Below are 6,416 nucleotides of genomic sequence, written 5' to 3' on the forward strand. Positions count from 1 at the left end.
AGAATCACATTTTATATTTGGTCGTGTATTGTATCTTTATGTGTGGTGTGGTATTTGATAAAGCACTGTTTTGATGGTTTAGCCAGTACAGAAAACTATTCAAAAGCCCAGTAATGTTCCCCTGGGAATTACATTTTAATGGAGTTATAATAGAAAGCAACAACAAATAGTTAATCAGCAGAAAGGAGAGATAATTCCAAATGGCTTTGCTCCATGATATCATGACAGTAAGGGAAGCTGGCGCAGCAGGGTAACACTGTGCACTGGAAAATTTTACTCACATAGTGTCTGCTTCCATAAATGATTGCATACCAGTACCGAAGGTAAAAAAGTAGGGATAATTTTTAAAAGGAACATTAATAGGCTGTTGATGTGACTCCCCTCTCCATGGGTCTGCCTGTAAGTCTATTGATAAGGACATTTGTGTTGCCCTTTTTGCGCTATAATTCATGGGGGGTATCTATACTGTCACAAAGACCTGTGGCCTGTGATGGGACTAGGTGGGGTGGTTGTGATGGGATGATGTACAGCCACTGCTAATCACCCATTCACTGACATCAATTACATTCACATGTGACAGGTAATCCTCCAGTGTCTCCTAATGGTTTTATGAATTAGTCAAATTGAGATACATTTCACCATAACAAAAAGGCAGTAAGAAAGGGCACGGGGTGGTGGGTGTGGGTGGGTGTGTTGGGAGGGTTTGGGAGCTGGGGATTGACTTCTACCTACTGAATTCCACCTGCCCTGTTTGGTGACCGTTTCATCAATCTTTCCATTTTACAGTTAAAATGACTTCAATGGTTGGAGTCCTTGGTGTTTTATTTTATCCCCATACCATGCGTTCGGCTTTAAAGCACTAGGCAGGAGATGCACTAATCAGTCCCTGGCCAGTTTCATCACCATAAAGAATTGTGCAGCCTTTGTTGCTGCTTTGTTCTTGTCACTCCTTTAAAATGATACATGGCTGGCAATATGTTAAATAAATGATTCTGAATACGGCGAGACAAAGAGAGAACGACAGAGAGAAACTGTGGGTGGTTTGAGAAAGGTGTCCTTCAGTCTTTTCATGTAAGAAAAAAAATTGCACAAAGGTAGCAATTCCGCACAACAGACCACAAGTTCCCTCTTTAAGGGTTGTTCATATTACTTAACTCCCTTTGAGTTTGAAAATCTGTCCATGTAGTTCCATTTATATACTTGTCAATTTCTCATTATCTAACTGACTAACCTGTGTCCTCACCAAACGTCCATCTAATGAGTCTCAGTCATATGCCAAACTGACTCAGAAACTGAAGTAATTTACAGATTGAGAAATTACATTTTTCTATGCATATATCTATACAGCAGACAAGTGAAACTATCATACAATCACACACAATCTGTCAATCACACAAATGTTTATTTTGTTTTGTTCACCTTCAGTTTTTGCCACTCTCATCATACAAGGCCATCTCTGTTCAGTAAACAATCCAAAAAGACAATTATGGCAAAGGGAATAAGCAGTTGCCAGCTAAAACACAATTTCTCCAGGTAAATAACCCTAGCCAGCTCGCTCAAAACATTTCTAACCTCAATGCACTGAATCTAGCTTCCTTTTTTGCAGTACAAACTCCGAAGCCTTCAGCACCATGGACAAGGCCTCCTCCACCAGTCTGTGCAGTGCCACGGACAGAGCAGGTCAATGCCACAGGCAAGTTGATATGGTAATTTTAGGTATTAACAGTAAAAAAATTAAATAACTCTGAAACGATTTACTGCGGCATACTGTAAATTATGGTGCATAGTGGGAAAATTGCTGTATTTCGAATGGTACTGTAATTTCACCCCTCAAAATACAGTACCTTGCAGTGCCATTTGAGCGCCCAAAAACGTTTAACCACTATTGGATGCATGGTATGGTTGTTTCTGAGCATTAACATATTTTGAGGCGTGTCAGGTAAGAGGCTATATTTGTTACTCCGGTGAGTGAGAATGCTGTATCAAATTAACTCCTATGTGGTTATAGTGTCCCATCCATTTAAAATGTATAGAGGACAGATTGAAGTGTCAGCAAGTCATTAAATGGTTGAGCATTTTGCCATGTCATTTTCATCTGTTTTGCCCTGTAGTCGCTGCCAGTTTGAATGCCTTTGTTGAGGCCTCTAGAAGTGCAAGTAATATAAAACACCAATTATTCATTAATATGGTGTAACGTGTAAACACTTTACCTAGCAGCCAACATGCTTGCACCAATCCCTTGTAATTACAGAAAAACACTAAAATCTCCTAAAGAGCTACATTTTTTTGGAATGGTCTGCTGATCCATGTGAGAGACGCGGATTCGATCTCAAGCTATAAGTCTTTACTGAAGACTCATCTCTTCAGTAGGGCCTATGATTGATTGTAGTCTGGCCCAGGGGTGCGAAGGCGAACGGCAAGGCACTGGAGTGACGACCCACCCTCCTGTCTCTGCCTGACCGGCTCCCCTATCTCCATTGGGATTCTCTGCACATTACGGGGGCTGAGTCACTGGCTTGCTTGCGCTCTTCTGTCCTTCCTGTCCTCAGGCTCATATGGTGGTGAGATTTTTGTGGGCTATACTCAGCCTTGTCTCAGGGTAGTAAGTTAGTGGCCTGTTGATATCCCTTTAGTGTTGTGGGGGCTGTGCTTTGCCAAAGTGGGTGGGGTTATATCCTACCTGATTGTCCCTGTCCAGGGGTAACTTTGGATGGGGCATCAATGTAGCCGACCCCCCCCGTCTCAGTCTACTGTATCTATGCAGCAATAGTCTATGTGCCAGGGGGCTAGGGTCAGTCTGTTATATATGGTGTAATTCTCCTGTCTTATCTGATGTCCTGTGTGATCTTAGATATGCTCCCTCTAATTCTCCCATATCTCTCTCTACATCCCCTCCCAGAGGACCTGAGCCCTAGGACCATGCCTCAGGAATACCTGGCCTGATGACTCCTGGCTGTCCCCGTCCCTAGTCCACCTGGTCGTGCTGCTGACCCAGTTTCTGCTGTTCTGCCGGCAGCCATGGAACCCTGAGCTGTTCACCCTCAACACCCCACACATGCTGTCACACAACTGACATTAACTCCCAAGGTGCTGACCTCTTGCACCCTCTACAACCACTATGATTATTATTTGACTTTGTGGTCTTCTATGAACATTTGAACAGCTTGAAGAACGATCTAGCCTTAATGACCAAATACTCTTATAATCTCCACATGGCACATCCAGAAGCGTACTGGCCACCCCTCGGAGTCTGGTTACTCTGTCTCTTCCTAGGTTCCTGCCTAGAAACAGAAGACAAGGGCAGTCAGACATGGTTTTGACTCTAGACACAGAAAAGGTAGGAAAAATACGGAGGGTACAGGGCAGCAGAGGACGAACAGCAGAGGGGCTAATGATCTTGGAGCGGGGGGTAAAGGTCTCGGCTTCCGGGGGTGTAGCCGCGGCACTATAGCAGCATGCCAGCGCCTTTATTTATTTTTTTATTTTACCGTTATTTTACCAGGTACGTTGACTGAGAACACATTCTCATTTACAGCAATGACCTGGGGAATAGTTTCAGGGGATAGGAGGGGGATGAAAGAGCCAATTGTAAGCTGGGGATGATTAGGTGGCCTCAGGCTTGACCTTCTTGGATACCGGTCGGTGCTGCGGAAGCAAAGTGGCCCGGGCCTTACTGAATCCCTCCCGGAGGTCCTGGTAGTTTGCGGAGCTGGCGGAGAGGTCCGGGGCAATTTCCAAGCCCCCAGGAAGATGTCCCGGGGCAGGCAGAGCTGACTTCAGGCAATGAGTGTGGCAGGATGGGCTCCAGCCCACGATGGCACCAGTAGCCCAGTCAATGGAGGGATTGTGTTGCTGGAGCCAAGAGAATCCCAATACCACGGGAACCTGCAGAGACTCAACCAGCAGGAATTGGATCGTCTCGCTGTGGTTCCCCGACACTCGTAGGTTGATGGGGTGGTGTGGTGGGTGACCCAGCCTATAGAGCGCCTGTCCAGCGCTCTAACACCCATGGGAATGGAGAGGGGTTGAGTGGGGATGCCCAGCTCGGACGCCAGGGTAATGTCCATGAGACTCACATCGGCCCCTGAGTCGATGAGTACCTGGAGAGACTTGGACTGTTCGCCCAACAGCAGGGTGGCATGGAGAGGGGGCGAGTAAGAGTAGAAGAACAATTATCTTTAAGACCCACCAGTGTACTCACTCCAACGAATGAGTTAGGTCTCTTGAAGGGACAGGTAGACACATAATGACCGGCAGTACCGCAATACAGACAACTCTGGGTCTCAAGTCTGCGTACGTGTTTGGCTGGAGACAGCCTAGCCCTGCCGAGCTGCAATGGCTCGGGAAGAGGTGAATCGGCAGTCTCCGGAGGCTCTTGGAGGGACTCGGGTAAGCACGGGCCCCTCTCGGGGATGTAGACGCCGGGGACTTCCGGAGTTCATCAGCTGCAAGGTGGAATCCTTGAGTGAGAGATTGGGACCGCAATCAGACCTCTTCTCCCTCCTACATTCCCATAGCCGATCATCGATCCGGATGGTTAAAGCGATGAGTGAGTTGAGATCTGTCGGTAGTTCTCGGGCTGCCAGCTCATCCTTTACCTCCCCAGATAATCCGTGCAGGAACGTGTCGAACAGCGCTTCCGGGTTCCAGGTACCCTCTGCTGCTAGCGTGCGGAACTCCACCGCATAGTCTGCCACACTGAGGGTGTCCTGCCGAAGCTTTTGTCACCTCTGCCACGAATACCTCCAGACTGAGGCAGGCAGCGGATTGTTGCTCCCACACCTCCGTGGGGAACGAAGAAGGCTGCAGCTCAAAAATGAGGGAGCACTGGAAGAGAAAGTTGGGGTTCCCGGGAAACTGGGGTGACGGTGCTGCTACCAGCCGGTTTACAGAGGAGCTGGGAGGTTATCGTCAACCCTAAATCCGTAAACATGGGCACCCTCATAGATATTATCCTGACCAACCTGCCCTCCAAATACACTTCTGCTGTTTTCAATCAGGATTTCAGTGATCACTGCCTCATTGCCTGCATCCGCGGTCAAACGACAACCCCTCATCACTGTCAAACGCTCCCTAAACACTTCTGCGAGCAGGCCTTTCTAATCAACCTGGTCCGGGTATCCTAGAAGGATATTGACCTCATCTCGTCAGTCGAGGATGCCTGGTCGTTCTTTAAAAGTAATTTCCTCACCAATTTCCTAAACAAGCATGCCCCTTTCAAAAAATGTAGAACTAAGAACAGACACAGCCCTTGGTTCACTCCAGACCTGACTGCCCTCGACCAACACAAAAACATCCTGCACTAGCATCGAATAGTCCCCGTGATATGCACCTTTTCAGGGAAGTCAGGAATCAATACACACAGTCAGTCAGGAAAGCAAAGACTAGCTTTTTCAAACAGAAATTTGCACCCTGTAGCTCTAACTCCAAAAAGTTTTGGGACACTGTAAAGTCCATGGAGAATAAGAGGACCTCCTCCCAGCTGCTCACTGCACTGAGGCTAGGTAACACTGTCACCACCGATAAATCCACGATAACCGAGAATTTCAATAAGCATTTCTCTACGGCTGGCCATGCTTTCCTCCTGGCTACCCCAACCCCAGCCAACAGCTCCGCACCCCCCGCAGCTACTTGCCCAAGCCTCCCCAGCTTCTCCTTCACCCAAATCTAGATAGCAGATGTTCTGGAAGAGCTGCAAAACCTGGACCCGTACAAATCAGCTGGCTAGATAATCTGGACCCTCTCGTTCTAAAATTATCCGCTGCCATTGTTGCAACCCCTATTGCCAGTCTGTTCAACCTCTCTTTCGTATCGTCTGAGATCCCTAAAGATTGGAAAGCTGCCTCGGTCATCCCCCTCTTCAAAGGGGGAGACACTCTAGACCCAGACCTATATCCATCCTGCCCTGCCTTTCTGAAGTCTTCAAAAGCCAAGTTAATAAACAGATCACTGACCATGTCAAATCCCACCGTACCTTCTCCGCTGTGCAATCCGGTTTCCGAGCTGGTCAAGGGTGCACTACAGCCATGCTCAAGGTGCTAAACGATATCATAACCGCTATCGATAAAAGACAGTACTGTGCAGCCGTCTTCATCGACCTGGCCAAGGCTTTCGACTCTGTCAATCACCGTATTCTTATCGGCAGCCTCAACAGCCTTGGTTTCTCAAATGACTGCCTCGCCTGGTTCACCAACTACTTCTCAGACAGAGATCAGTGTGTCGAATCGGAGGGCCTGTTGTCCGGACCTCTGGCAGTCTCTATGGGGGTACCACAGGGTTCAATTCTTGGGCCGACTCTTTTCTCTGTATATATCAATGATGTCGCTCTTGCTCCTGGTGATTCTCTGATCCACCTCTACGCAGACGACACCATTTGGTATACATCTGGCCCTTTGGACACTGTGTTAACAAACCTC

This window comes from Salmo salar, chromosome ssa24, assembly GCF_905237065.1.
Source record: "Salmo salar chromosome ssa24, Ssal_v3.1, whole genome shotgun sequence".
NCBI classification, from domain to species: domain Eukaryota; kingdom Metazoa; phylum Chordata; class Actinopteri; order Salmoniformes; family Salmonidae; genus Salmo; species Salmo salar.